Below are 16,110 nucleotides of genomic sequence, written 5' to 3'. Positions count from 1 at the left end.
TAGGCGTCCAGAGATATCTAATACTCTAGTAAAAAGTCTTATTTATAATAAACTAGCTACTAGCGTTTACAGGAGTAAGTAATTGATGCATAAATCCACTTCCGGGGCCCACTTGGTGTGTGTTTGGGCTGAGCTTGATCTATCCACGAGCTGAGGCTTCTGTTGGAGTTGAACACCAAGTTGTAACGTGTTTTGGACGTTCAACTCCGGGTTGTGACGTGTTTCTGGCGTTTGACTCCAGACAGCAACATGGAACTGGCGTTGAGCGCCAGTTTACGTCGTCAATTCCCAAATAAAGTATTGACTATTATATATTGTTGAAAAGCTCTGGATGTCTTCTTTCCAACGCCGTTGAGAGCGCGCCATTTGAAGTTCTGTAGCTCCAGAAAATTCATTTCGAGTGCAGGGAGGTTAGATTCCAACAGCATCAGCAGTCCTTTGTTAGCCTCCTTCTCAGAGTTTTGCTCAGGTCCCTCAATTTCAGCCAGAAATTACCTGAAATTACAGAAAAATACACAAACTCATAGTAAAGTCTAGAAATGTGAATTTAGCATAAAAACTAATGAAAACATCCCTAAAAGTAGCTTGAACCTATTAAAAACTACCTAAAAACAATGCCAAAAAGCGTATAAATTATCCGCTCATCATTCTTTCAAGAGTCAACAATTTTAACATTCATAAACAACAAGATCAAAAATATGCACTGTTCAAGCATTTATTCATTCAAGGGTAATTTCGAAACTAATGTACTTCTTGTTCTTTTGAATTAAAAACATTTTTCATTTAAGAGAGTTGAATGATTTATGGAATTATTCATAGCCTTAAGACATTGTTACTAATTACTAATAATCATGAAGTAGAGACACAAAATATAGATAAACATAAAAAACTGAAAAATAGAGAGATAAGAATAAGGAAGTTAAGGAATGAGTCCACCTTAGTGAGGGTGGTGCCTTTTGAAGGACCAATGGTGCTTTTTGAGCTCCTTTATGTCTCTTCCTTGCTTCTGTTGCATGATCCCTAGTGATTTTGGTGTTCCTATCCTTAGTTGCTTCCAATAATTATGTTGAGGAACATGTATCCCCTGAGGTATCTCAAGGATTTCTTGATGAGGGAATTCCTCATGCTCTCTTGATGTGCAGTCAAATGCTCTATTACTGAGCTATGGATCCTTGAGATGAATCTCTCCATCTCCCATGACTCAGAGGTGGAAGCTTTTGTCTTCCCTTTTCTCTTCTCTTTCTTTTCTTCTTTTTTATTTGAGGTTTCTCTGGCCTTAGGTGCCATCAATAGTTATGGGAAAGCAAAAAAGCTATGCTTTTACCACACAAAACATAGAATGTTGCTCGCCCTCGAGCAAAAGAAGAAAGAATAGAAGAAGGAGAAGAAGATATGGGGGAGAAGGAGAGATGTTTGTGTTTCGACCATGTAGGGTGGGTTTTGGTGTTAAGGATGGATGTGAGTGGTGAAGAAGAGAGAAGGTGAGTTGAGGTAGGTGGGGATCCTGTGGGGTCCACAGATCCTAAGGTGTCAAGAATTTACATCCCTGCACCAATGAGGCGTGTAAAACACCCTCTGCATGCAATCCTGGCATTTAACGCCAGATTGGTGCTTGTTTCTGGCGTTAAACGCCAGCTCTAAGCTTGTTCTGGGCATTCAACGCCCATCTGCAGCATGTTTCTGGCGTTGAACGCCAGCTTTCCTCAGTGTGCAAACCTGGCATTTAAACACCAGATTGCTGCATGTTTCTGGCGTTCAGCGCCAGATCCATGCTCTGTTCTGGCGTTGAACGCCAGCCAGATGCTCCTTACTAGCGGTCCTTCCTCCAGGGTGTGATTTTTCTTCTGATGTTTTTTATTCTATTTTTAATTTTAGTATTTTTTTCGTGACTCCACATGATCATGAACCTAATAAAACATAAAAGAACAATAAAAAGAAAAATAAAATTAGATAAATAAAAATTGGGTTGCCTCCCAATAAGCACTTCTTTAATGTCAATAGCTTGACAGTGGGCTCTCATGGAGCCACACAGGTGATCAGGTCAATGTTGTAGTCTCCCAACACCAAACTTAGAGTTTGGATGTGAGGATTCAACACCAAACTTAGAGTTTGGCCGAGCCCTCTCAACACCAAACTTAGAGTTTGATTGTGGGGGCTTTGTTTGACTCTGTACTGAGAGAAGCTTTTCATGCTTCCTCTCCATTGTTAAAGAAGAAGATCCTTGAGCCTTGAATACAAGGTAGTCCCCATTCAATTGAGGGACTAATTCTCCTCTGTTAACATCTATCACAGCTCCTGCTGTGGCAAGGAAAGGTCTTCCAAGGATGATGCATTCATCCTCCTCCTTCCTAGTGTCTAAGATTATGAAGTCAGCAGGGATGTAAAGGCCATCAACCTTTACCAACACGTCCTCTACCAATCCATAAGCTTGTCTTACTGACTTGTCTGCCATTTGTAATGAAAATACGGCAGGCTGTACCTCAATGATCCCCAGCTTCTCAATTACAGAGAGTGGCATAAGGTTTATACCTGACCCCAGGTCACACAGAGCTTTTTCAAAGATCATGGTGCCTATGGTGCAGAGTATTACGAATTTTCCAGGATCTTGTCTCTTTTGAGGTAAAGTTTGCTAAACCCATGTATTTAGTTCACTAATGAGCAAGGGAGGTTCACCTCCCCAAGTCTCATTACCAAATAACTTGGCATTCAGCTTCATGATAGCTCTTAAATATTGAGCAACTTGCTCTCCAGTTATATCTTCATCCTCTTCAGAGGAAGAATAGTCTTTAGAGCTCATGAATGGCAGAAAGAGGTTTAATAGAATCTCTATGGTCTCTATATGAGCCTCAGTTTCCTTTGGGTCCTCAATAGGGAACTCCTTCTTGCTTGAGAGACGTCCCATGAGGTCTTCCTCATTGGGATTCACGTCCTCTCCTTCCTCTCTAGGTTCGGCCATATTGATTATATCAATGGCCTTGCACTCTCTTTTTGGATTTTTTCATTATTGCTTGGGAGAGTACTAGGAGGAGTTTCAGTGACTTTCTTACTCAGCTGGCCCACTTGTGCCCCCAGATTTCTGATGGAGGACCTTGTTTCACTCATGAAACTTAAAGTGACTTTGGACAGATCAGAGACTATATTTGCTAAGTTAGAGGTATTTTGCTCAGAATTCTCTGTCTGTTGCTGAGAAGATAATGGAAAAGGCTTGCTATTACTGAGCCTGTTTCTTCCACCATTATTAAAGCCTTGTTGAGGCTTTTGTTGATCCTTCCATGAGAAATTTGGATCATTTCTCCATGAGGGTTATAGGTGTTGCCAAAGGCTTCCCCCATGTAATTTATCTCTACCATTGCAGGGTTTTCAGGATCATAAGCTTCTACTTCAGAAGATGCCTCTTTAGTACTGTTGGATGCATTTTGCCATCCATTCAGACTTTGAGAAATCATGTTGTCTTGCTGAGTCAACATTTTGTTCTGAGCCAATATGGCATTCAGAGCATCAATTTCAAGAACTCCCTTCCTCTAAGGCGTCCTATTATTCACGGAATTCCTCTCAGAAGTGTACATGAACTGGTTATTTGCAACCATGTCAATAAGTTCTTGAGCTTCTGTAGGCGTTTTCTTTAGGTGAATAGATCCACATGTAGAATGGTCCAGTGACATCTTAGAGAACTCAAACAAACCATAATAGAATATATCTATCATGGTCCATTCTGAAAACATGTCAGAAGGACATCTTTTGGTCATCTGCTTGTATCTTTCCCAAGCTTCATAGAGGGATTCACCATCTTTTTGTTTGAAGGTCTGAACATCCACTCTAAGCTTGCTCAGCTTTTGAGGAGGAAAGAACTTAGCCAAGAAGGCTGTGACCAGCTTATCCCAAGAGTCCAGGCTATCTTTAGGTTGAGAGTCCAACCATGTTCTAGCTTTGTCTCTTATAGCAAAAGGGAAAAGCATGAGCATGTAGACTTCAGGATCTACTCCATTAGTCTTAACAGTCTCACAGATCTGCAAGAACTCAGTTAAGAACTGTTAAGGATCTTCTGATGGAAGTCCATGAAACTTGCAGTTCTGTTGCATTAGAGCAACTAATTGAGGTTTCAGCTCAAAATTATTTGCTCCTATGGTAGGAATTGAGATGCTTCTTCCATCAAACTTGGACATAGGTGTGGTATAATCACCAAGCATCCTTCTTGCATTATTGTTGTTAGGTTCGGCTGCCATCTCCTTTTCTTGTTCGAAAATTTCAGCAAGGTTGTCTCTGGATTGTTGTAATTTAGCTTCTCTTAGTTTCCTCTTCAGAGTCCTTTCAGGTTCTAGATCAGCTTCAACGAGAATGTCTTTTTCCTTGTTCCTGCTCATATGAAAGAGAAGAGAATAGAAAAAGAAGAGGAATCCTCTATGTCACAATAAAGAGGTTCGTTATTATTAGTAGAAGAAGAAGGGAATAAAGAAATGAGAATCCAAACACAAGGGAAAGGATAGGGGCAGTGATTTGAGATGAAGAGAGGTGAAGAGAGGTGTTAGTAAATGAATAAAAAAATAGGAAAAGATGAGAGAGGGAGAAAATTTCGAAATTAAATTTTGAAAAGGAGTTAAATGATTTTCGAAAATAAAGATAAGAAATGAAATTAAAATTAAAATTTAAAACAATTAAAAAAGAATTTTTTTTTTGAAAAAGAAGGAAGTATTTTCGAAAATTAGAGAGAGAAAAGTTATTAGGTGGTTTTGAAAAAGATAAGAAATAAACAAAAGTCAAATAGTTAGTTGAAAAAGATTTGAAAATCAAATTTGAAAAGATAAAAAGATAAAAAGTTAGAAAAGATATTTTAAAATCAAATTTTTGAAAAAGATAAAATTTTGAAAAAAATATGATATAAAAGATAAGATAAGATAGATTTAATTTTTAAAATTAAAATTAATTACTTGACTAACAAGAAACTAAAAGATAAGATTCTAGAATTTAAAGATTGAACCTTTCTTAACAAGAAAGTAACAAACTTCAAATTTTTTAATCAATCACATTAATTGTTAGCATAATTTTGGAAAATAAAGATAAAATTAAGAAAAAGATTTTTGAAAAATCAATTAAAAATAATAAATTTCGAAAATTAATAAAAAAATAAAAAAGATTTGATTTTTGAAAAAATTTTGAAAAGATAAAATATTTTTTTAAATTTGAAAATTTGACTTGACTTACAAAAAACAACTAATTTTAAAAATTTTTGACTAAGTCAACCCAAATTTTCAAAATTTTGAGAGAAAAAGGAAAAGATATTTTTTATTTTTGAAATTTTAATTATGAGAGAGAAAAACATAAAAAAAATGACTCACAACATGAAAATTATGAATCAAAACACATAATGCATACAAGAACACTATGAATGTCAAGATGAACACCAAGAACATTTTGAAGATCATGATGAACATCAAGAACATATTTTTGAAAAATTTTTGATGCAAAGAAAACATGCAAGACACCAAACATAGAAATCTTTAATGCTTGGACACTATGAATGAAAAAATGCACATGAAAAATAATAAAAGACACAAAACAAGAAAACATCAAGATCAAACAAGAAAACTTACCAAGAACAACTTGAAGATCATGAAGAACACTATGAATGCATGAATTTTCGAAAAATGCAAGAAATATTTTTAAAGCATGCAATTGACACCAAACTTAAAACATGACCCAAGACTCAAACAAGAATCACAAAATATTTTTGGTTTTTTTATTTTATGATTTTTTTGTATTTTATTTTATATTTTTCGAAAAATATATAGGAAAAAGAAAATAACATAGCCAGCCAACTTTAGGATGGAATTACATGCATTGTGGTGATTAGTTGAAGCCTTAGTCCAAAAGAATTTGGATATGGCTTTACAGCCAACCATGCTTCAACATGCTTCATGAAACTCTAGAATCCATTCTTAAAAATTCTGAAGCCATAAAATGATTTATTTTCAAAATATTTTTTTTCGAAAATAGGGATAATTTTTTTTTGAAAAATTTTTGAAAACAAAACAAAAAGAAAATTACCTAATCTGAGCAACAAGATGAACCGTCAGTTGTCCAAACTCGAACAATCCCCGGCAACGGTGCCAAAAACTTGGTGCACGAAATTGTGATCATCAACAATGGCGCCAAAAACTTGGTATCGCTCTCAAACGTGAATCACACTTAGTCACAACTCCGCACAACTAACCAGCAAGTGCACTGGGTCGTCCAAGTAATACCTTACGTGAGTAAGGGTCGATCCCACGGAGATTGTTAGTATGAAGCAAGCTATGGTCATCTTGTAAATCTCAGTTAGGCGGATAATAAATGTTATGGAGTTTTTAAATAGTAAATAAAGCATAAAATAAAGACAGAAATATTCATGTAATTCAATAGTGGGAATTTCAGATAAGTGTCTGGAGATGCTTGTCACTGTTGGATTTCTGCTTTCCTACCGCCTTCCTTCAATCCTTCTTATTCCTTTCCATGGCAAGCTGTATGTAGGGCATCGCCATTGTCAATGGCTACATCCCATAATCTCAGTGAAAATGGTCCAAATGCTCTGTCACAGCACAGCTAATCATCTGTTGGTTCTCGATCATGTCGGAATAGAATCCCTTGATTCTTTTGCGTTTGTCATCACGCCCAACAATCGCGAGTTTGAAGCTCGCCACAGTCATTCAATCCTGGAATCCTACTCGGAATACCACAGACAAGGTTAAACTTTCCGGATTCCCATGAATGCCGCCATCAATTCTAGCTTATACCACGAAGATTCTGATTAAGGAATCCAAGAGATATGCGCCTGGTCTGAGGTAGAATGGAAGTGGTTGTCAGTCACGCATTCATAGGTGAGAATGATGATGAGTGTCACAGATCATCATATTCATCATGTTGAAATGCAACGAATATCTTGGAACAGGAATAAATCGAATTGAATAGAAAATAGTAGTAATTGCATTAAAACTCGAGGTACAGCAGAGCTCCACACCCTTAATCTATGGTGTGTAGAAACTCCACCGTTGAAAATACATAAGTGATGAAGGTTCAGGCATGGCCGAGAGGCCAGCCCCCCAAAATGTGATCAAAAGACCGAATGGTCAAAGACCTTACAATCAAAGACCTTACAATCCAAGACGTCTAATACAAAGGTAAAAAGTTCTATTTATACTAAACTAGCTACTAGGGTTTACAGAAGTAAGTAATTGACGCATAAATCCACTTCCGGGGCCCACTTGGTGTGTGCTTAGGCTGAGCTTGATCCTTACATGAGCTGAGGCTTATCTTGGAGTTGAACACTAAGTTGTAACGTGTTTTCGGCGTTCAACTCTGGTTCGTGACGTGTTTCTGGCCTTTGACTCTAGAATGCAGCATGGAACTGGCGTTGAGCGCCAGTTTATGTCATCTAATATCGAATAAAGTATGAACTATTATATATTGCTGGAAAGCTCTGGATGTCTACTTTCCAACGCCATTGAGAGCGCGCCATTTGGAGTTCTGTAGCTCCAGAAAATCCATTTCGAGTGCAAGGGGATCAGAATCCAACAGCATCAGCAGTCCTTTGTCAGCCTTTTATCAGAGTTTTGCTTAGGTCCCTCAATTTCAGCCAGAAATTACCTGAAATCACAGAAAAACACACAAACTCATAGTAAAGTCCAGAAATGTGAATTTAGCATAAAAACTAATGAAAACATCCCTAAAAGTAGCTAGATCCTACTAAAAACTACCTAAAAACAATGCCAAAAAGCGTATAAATTATCCGCTCATCAATTATGTTACAGGAATTCAGAAGACAAAGCATCTCCAAAACTCTAACATATTCTCTATTACTGCATAATAATTATTAATTAATCCATGCTCTCTTGTTTATTTGCAAGTCAATTGATAACTATAATTGGTATCCTGACTAAGATTAATAAGATAACCATAGTTTGCTTCAAGCCAACAATCTCCGTGGGATTCGACCCTTACTCACGTAAGGTATTACTTGGACGACCCACTGCACTTGCTGGTTAGTTGTGCGGATTGCAAAAGCGTGATTGCAATTTCGTGCACCAAGTCCCTGGGCAAACCAAAAGATACACATACAAAATTCAAACAAAAAATATCAAACAAACAAGTTTTCTTCAAATTAAACAAAAAAATGGGATAGCTAATGATTAAAACTAAAAACAAGTAAAAGAAATACTATTCAATAACTAACAAATTTATTAGAAAAAAAGGATGAAAAACTTACTGCATAACAAAGAAAGAAAACCAATAAAGACAACTAAAATGATGCATGCATTTAGTGACATCCCTAACCAAGGAATAGGTGCAAATTAAGCATAATATCAAGCTCAAAAAATGCCATGCAATGTATGAGATGAACCATGCAAATATCATGCAAAAACAATTAATAGTGATGTGTCGTGCCATGGCAAAAGGGAATTGAGACTTCAATTTAATTCATGCATATGCACCAAGTGTGGGATGCCATAGTGCTGTCGTGTGTATGCACATGCCATGCGTAAGCATGACACCCCTCACCCCGTTTTTTTTAAAATACAAAGGTATCGGGCGTGGGATGCCAAAGCATTGCCGTGGGATGCCATAGTGCAGTCGTGCGTATGCACATGTCATGCGTACGTATGACATCCCCTCTTTTTTTTTTTCATCATGAGTACTAGGCGTGGGTCGGCAAAGTGACATCGAACGTACGCACGAAATCCTTTTTTAGACAAATCATGCTATGCGTACGCACAATTTTCCATTCAGCTGTCCAACGCCTGAATGTTGGAATGCCATGGCAAGCAACAAAATATGCTAGACTAAGAATGTATGCCATGTGAGGACTGATGAGCGGATAATTTATACGCTTTTTGGCATTGTTTTTAGTATGTTTCTAGTAGGATTTAGTTAGTTTTTAGTATATTTTTATTAGTTTTTAGTTAAAATTCACTTTTCTGGACTTTACTATGAGTTTGTGTGTTTTTCTGTGATTTCAGGTATTTTCTGGCTGAAATTGAGGGACCTGAGCAAAAATCTGATTCAGAGACTGAAAAGGACTGCAGATGCTGTTGGATTCTGACCTCCCTGCACTCGAAGTGGATTTTCTGGAGCTACAGAAGCCCAATTGGCGCGCTCTTAACGGCATTGGAAAGTAGACATCCTGGGCTTTCCAGAAATATATAATAGTCCATACTTTGCCCAAGATTTGATGGCCCAAACCGGCGTTCAAAGTCACCCTCAGGAATTCCAGCGTTAAACGCTGGAATTGGCATAAAACTTGGAGTTAAACGCCCAAACTGGCATAAAAGCTGGCGTTTAACTCCAGAAAAGGTCTCTACACGAAAATGCTTCATTGCTCAGCCCAAGCACACACCAAGTGGGCCCGGAAGTGGATTTTTCTGTCATTTACTCATTTCTGTAAACCTTAGGATACTAGTTTACTATTAATAGGACCTTTTGACATTGTATCTGTACCTCATGACATTTTTACACGTTTCATTGTATACTTTCCACAGCATGAGTCTCTAAACCCCATGGTTGGGGGTGAGGAGCTCTGCTGTGTCTTGATGGATTAATGCAATTACTACTGTTTCTTATTCAATCATGCTTGCTTCCATTCTAAGATATCACTTGTTCTTAACCCGGATGAATGTTGATGACAAGTCATCATATACCCATTTTTCAAGCTAATTTCACTTGTTTTGTTAACATTTATGCACTTTCTTGCATCCTAAGTAAGTGATTTGGAGTGAAAATGCATAACTTCTCTAAATCAAGCAACCACTATGAAATTAATGTTAAATCATGAGGTTTAAGCTAATTTTAATTGAATTTTAATTGATTTATAAGCCTCTTGAATTTAGTGATACTTTGAGTGGTTGTTTGGTTTATTATAGGTGAAGAAAAGAAGAGAAAAGGAAAAGCGTGGCATAAAAAGTGTAGCCGAGGAAAGAAAAGCGTGGCCGAATCAAGAAGAAGCGTGCCGTATAAAATGGGGGAAGCAACATTGCCCTCCACAAGGGCAGACTGCCCTCTAGGAAAGCAACATAGAGAACCAAACAAGAATAGGCAACTCTGCCCTGCCCACTACAAGAGCAGAGCACAAAATGGTGCCTTGGGACCAAGAGAAAGCAAACTCTGCCCTGCCCTTGTGGAGGGCAGAATCGGGTTCCATAAGGAAAGAAATTCAAAGGAAAATATCACCCATGCATGCTACAAGGTTCGAACAAGGAACCATGAGGAAGCCAAGACTTAAAAGATGAGTGCCGTGCCAAGAAGCCAAGAAAAAAAATGTAGCGTGTTTGCCTCCTCCGTGACTCGAACTCGGGCGTGCAATATGGCAACTCTGCCCTGCCCTTGGCGCGGGCAGGGCAGCATTTGGATGGCACAAGAACTTGGCGCACCAAGCAACAAATTTGGCGCACCAATTTCCTTCCCTGGAAGCATCTGGCGCGCAACGCTACTCCCCTGGCGCACCAAAGCTTTCCTGCCCTGCCCTTGGCGCGGGCAGGGCAGCATCTGGCAGCACCAACGCGCGCACTCCTCAAATCTGGCGCACCAAAGCTTTCCTGCCCTGCCCTTGGCGCGGGCAGGGCAGCATCTGGCCGCACCAACTCGCACCACGCTGCATCAACACGCACCAAGGCCGCACCAACCTCATGCACCATGCACCAAATTTCTGCCCTGCCCTCCACAAGGGCAGGGCAGCCTCCTGGGAGTGAATTTTCATGGGCCGAAAATTCAAACTAAAATCCCATTTTAATTCATTTCTTCACCAAATCAAAAGCCCATCCAAATCCCAAAATCCAAGAATAGAAAGTGTATAAATAGGAGTTAGTTTGATGTAATTAGGACCTTTATGCTCACTTTTGAATTTTTACTTTTACCTTGGCTTTTGAATTTTTACTTTCACCTTCCTTTGGAGCTTTGGCTCTCTTGCAATTGTTCTTGAGAGAATTGACCGAGCACTAAGAGGATTAAGGGAGAATTGACTGATCTCCTTCCTCATTCTTACTTGGGCAATTCTACTCTTCTGTTTTTGAGTTTTGGGTGTGTGAAATTGGGGAAATTCTGTCCCAATTCCCATTCAAACTCTTTTCACTTTGTTTTCTGCATAATTCAATTCTATTTCTGTTCTTCTATTGTTTCTTCTTTAATTTTCTGTCAATTACTTAGTTAATTCAGATCTGGGAAGGAAATTGGGTTTTAGGCTCTGCTACCTAAGCCCTTGGGATCCTGAGATCATAATTCACTCTTGGTTCTTCTGTGAACCTTGGCTGCATTTTATTTTCTTTCTGTTTGAATGATATTTGCTTCTGATTTAAATTCTGCTCAATCAATTGCTGCAATTTACTTCTTCTTTGTTTAGATCTTGCAATCCCATTCCTCAATTCCCTTTTATATTCAAGCCATTTACCTTTCTTGCCATTTAAGTTACTGCAATTTAAGTTTCTTGCACTTTAAGTTTCAGTCATTTACTCTCTTGCTCTTTAAGATTCTGCAATTTTACAATTCTGTTCTTCAATTTACTGCACTTTTCCCTTCCCCCTTTACATTTACTGTCATTTAATTCTTGTTAAACACAAATCACTCAATCAAAATTTGATTCGCTTGACTAAATCACCCACTAAACTAAAATTGCTCAATCCTTCAATCCTTGTGGGATCGACCTCACTCATGTGAGTTATTATTACTTGATGCGACCCGGTACACTTGCCGGTGAGTTTTGTGTTGGATCGTTTTCCACACCATCAAGTTTTTGGCGCCGTTGCCGGGGATTGAAATAGATTGACAATGATTAAGTGAAGTGGAGGTCTAGATTAGGCACTTTTTCTTTTCTGTTATTCTAACTCTTACTAACACACTAACTGTTTGAAAAATTGCCTCTATTAACTCACTAACAATTTATTTCAAATAAATGCACTTAATTCTCACGCGTGTTGCTGTTTGGTCATCCTGATTGTTTGCATATCACAGGAAATCAAGTTTCTACAGACAAAGGGTACCATGACATGAAGCCACCACTCATTACACTCATTAAGAACAATTGTTCTTATGATGGAAATCCATCGGAAGATCCTCAGCAGCACATATCCACTTTTCTAAAGACTTGTAATGCAATCAAAACCGATGGTTCAGACCATGATACTTATAAGATCCTGTTATTCCCCTTCTCATTAAAGGGTGAAGCTGCACAATGGTTTGAGACTTGTCCTCAAGGAAGTATCACTAGTTGGGATGATTTGGTTACCAAATTTCTGGCCAAATTCACCTCATCCAGACAGATTATCCAGCTGAAAAAGGAGGAACGTCTATTTACACAAGGGGATGAAGAACCACTCTTCAAGGCATGGGAAAGATACAAGAAAGCTACTGATAAAGTGGGCTTCCGAGCTTTCTATGAAGGATTGACCCCAGAAACAAGGAAAGCCGTGGATTACTTCTCAGATGGTCTACTCAAAGCAACAACAACTGCCCAAGGAATTTCAGACTTCAATGACAAAGAAGTCAACGACCAACACTCATCTGAGAAATCACAGAATGCAATCCCAGAAAAAGAAGTGACGAATATTGAAGGGGCGAATGCGTTCAAGGACCTAAACGGACAAATGCACCATCAACCACAGCAAAATATGGAACTGTCTGCTGCAGTGAATGCCAAATTTCCACCATGGAGACCTCATTCTTATCTGAGAATAAGGGAGCCTCAACATCAAGAACAAGGAAGTTTCCACCAGGGCAATCCCATGACCACAACCAATCAACATCCCCCACCCACTAATACTCCCCAAAGCCAATACTCACAACACAGACACTCCCAAACCCATCTCAACTGGAGAAGGAGTGAGTACCAAAATCACAGACCAAGAGAATTCCATTATAACAACCCGAACTTCATAAATCATCAAAAACATCATTACAGCAATAACAACCACTACATGCCACCACCACACCCACCCTTCCTACCTTCAGCATGTCATAACCAACCAACCTCACAAGACTCTCAGAGAATCACAAACTTGGAGATCCTAATGGAGAGAATGATGAAACATCAAGAGGAAACAACAAGGAACCAAGAGATGTTAATGAGAGGAATTGAGGAGCAGATAGTTCAACTGGTGAAGCACTTTGCAGAAATGGGTGAAAAGAAACCAGATACTTTCTTCAAAATCATTGAAGACAAACCAACCAACAACAAAGATGCTGCAAAGAAGGAAGGATGGAAAGGGATCATAAAGGACAACGAGAAAATACTGGACAGAGGAAGCACCAGCCAAGAGAAACACAACAAGGAGTTCTTTTAAGAAGAAGCAGAGAATGGAACTAAAGAAAAGCAAAAAATCCTCACTGGAAAGTTTTCACTAGGGGATCGAGTGATGATCAATATTCAACCCTTGAAGGTGTCCCCACAGTTACCTGAGCACTACACTGTGACTAAGATCCTTCCACAAGAACTCACAGAAGTCATCAAAGAGGAAACCGGAAGGAAGTTCATAGTGAAGACAGACAAGCTAAGGCACTGTGATTTTCGACCCCCTTGAAGCAAAAATGAAGATGTCAAGCTAGTGACAATAAAAGAGCGCTTGTTGGGAGGCAACCCAACCTGAGGTAGTTTCTTTTCATAGTTTTTCCAATAAAAATGTTGAGTAATTGGAGTGGATTGCAAGGAGCTAAGTTTGGTGTTGCACACCAAAACAATTTGAGGGAGAATGAAAACTTCTAAGTTTGGTGTTCCACCAAAAATATCATTTAATACATTCTCACCTCTTGCATGATTCTAACTCCAAGCAATCAACCACATTATTCAACTGTTAAATTGTTTTCTAGCTTTAATTCCATTAACCTTTAGCAAGGATACATGGTTTCAAATATGGTTAACTTGGTACATCTGAGACAGTGGCAAAACAATTAAGTTTGGTGTTCACACACCAAAACAAATCCTGAAACCACACTCAGTTCATACAAACTAACCATATAATTAAGGGCTTGAGAAGCAAGCAACTTTGAGGATTATGCAGGACATAAATCAACAATTGAAGACACTATGCAACTCAAAGGGAACACAATAGAAGGAGAAAAATCAAAAGGGCTGCAACTTCAAAGGTTGTATCTAAACTTAATTCTTGCTGCTGTGTGATGTTTTGAATTTGGAAACCATTGTATATCTTGCTAAAATGTTTACCTAGCTGCAAGTGAAATTGTGTGTTACAAATGCCAAGTTTGCATAATGCTTGTTATCCATCACTTAGTTTAAATTTTGTTTTGTTTCCCATATGCTTGAATAAAAGAGTTTGGTTTGAATTGAAAAGTAAAATATCCAATGTTGCATGAGTATGAATGGAAGTTGGTGGTGGTATATGTGTTTGATTAAATGCATAACTCATGAATAAGTGTTGCATAATATCATTCTCATTCAATTGTGAGTTAGCTTGCTGTTACAAAGACTCCTATCAAGAATGAAACATCCCTTGGTAACAAAAACAAAAAGAAGAAGAAGGAAAAAGCCAAAGTGGTAAGAAAAACAAAGAATAAAGGTTAGACACCAATGGCTTGGACCTTAGGACAAATGCCTGTGGTGTTCTTGTACTGAGATCTGCTTGGATGAGTAAATTCTAAGGGGTATTTTGAAACCCGGTCACTTAGATCAACTGATTTGGGATGGCCAATTGAAAATCCACAATAAAGAGCAACTTAGATACAAAGCACTTAGTAATCCAAAGAGATGCTGGGCATCAATGATCCTAGGAAGAATTAGTGAGCCAAGTGTCTGTGGTGGAAAGATGTTGAGCAAAAGAAAAGAAAATAAAGCCAAAGGCTATGCTGCAGCATTTGACACCCAACCTCTAAAAGAATAATAAGCTTGTTAAAGCATTATAAGCCAAGAAGAGTTAGCAAGGGAGTAATCAAAAGGTGAGTCTTATAACAGCAAGTTTAGCAAACCTTTAATGCAAAATGTGTATTATGCAGCAGCAACAATAAATGAGTTGTCATTGTCTGCATAAATGCCCCATAGATCAAGTTCTGCTATCTGCATAATAAGGATATGCATTCTTTTCTTATTCATTTCATTTACTCTTAGTTTTGATGCTTGCTTGGGGACAAGCAAGGTTTAAGTTTGGTGTTGTGATGACAAGTCATCATATACCCATTTTTCAAGCTAATTTCACTTGTTTTGTTAGCATTTATGCACTTTCTTGCATCCTAAGTAAGTGATTTGGAGTGAAAATGCATAACTTCTCTAAATCAAGCAACCACTATGAAATTAATGTTAAATCATGAGGTTTAAGCTAATTTTAATTGAATTTTAATTGATTTATAAGCCTCTTGAATTTAGTGATACTTTGAGTGGTTGTTTGGTTTATTATAGGTGAAGAAAAGAAGAGAAAAGGAAAAGCGTGGCATAAAAAGTGTAGCCGAGGAAAGAAAAGCGTGGCCGAATCAAGAAGAAGCGTGCCGTATAAAATGGGGGAAGCAACATTGCCCTCCACAAGGGCAGACTGCCCTCTAGGAAAGCAACATAGAGAACCAAACAAGAATAGGCAACTCTGCCCTGCCCACTACAAGAGCAGAGCACAAAATGGTGCCTTGGGACCAAGAGAAAGCAAACTCTGCCCTGCCCTTGTGGAGGGCAGAATCGGGCTCCATAAGGAAAGAAATTCAAAGGAAAATATCACCCATGCATGCTACAAGGTTCGAACAAGGAACCATGAGGAAGCCAAGACTTAAAGATGAGTGCCGTGCCAAGAAGCCAAGAAAAAAATGTAGCGTGTTTGCCTCCTCCGTGACTCGAACTCGGGCGTGCAATATGGCAACTCTGCCCTGCCCTTGGCACGGGCAGGGCAGCATTTGGATGGCACAAGAACTTGGCGCACCAAGCAACAAATTTGGCGCACCAATTTCCTTCCCTGGAAGCATCTGGCGCGCAACGCTACTCCCCTGGCGCACCAAAGCTTTCCTGCCCTGCCCTTGGCGCGGGCAGGGCAGCATCTGGCAGCACCAACGCGCGCACTCCTCAAATCTGGCGCACCAAAGCTTTCCTGCCCTGCCCTTGGCGCGGGCAGGGCAGCATCTGGCCGCACCAACTCGCACCACGCTGCATCAACACGCACCAAGGCCGCA

The 16,110-nt window shown here is 38.9% G+C and overlaps 1 non-coding gene across 1 annotated transcript; it reads left to right on the top strand.

Annotated features, from left to right (window-relative positions):
- The first annotated feature begins 3,720 nt into the window (after positions 1 to 3,720).
- On the top strand, positions 3,721 to 3,824 carry LOC130971065 (small nucleolar RNA R71). Its single transcript, XR_009082300.1, has one exon. It is a non-coding gene; the product is annotated as a small nucleolar RNA R71 (small nucleolar RNA).
- Positions 3,825 to 16,110: the final 12,286 nt, after the last annotated feature.

Source organism: Arachis stenosperma, chromosome 3 (genome assembly GCF_014773155.1).
Source record: "Arachis stenosperma cultivar V10309 chromosome 3, arast.V10309.gnm1.PFL2, whole genome shotgun sequence".
NCBI lineage: Eukaryota > Viridiplantae > Streptophyta > Magnoliopsida > Fabales > Fabaceae > Arachis > Arachis stenosperma.
This window is presented reverse-complemented; position numbering and strand designations above follow the sequence as displayed.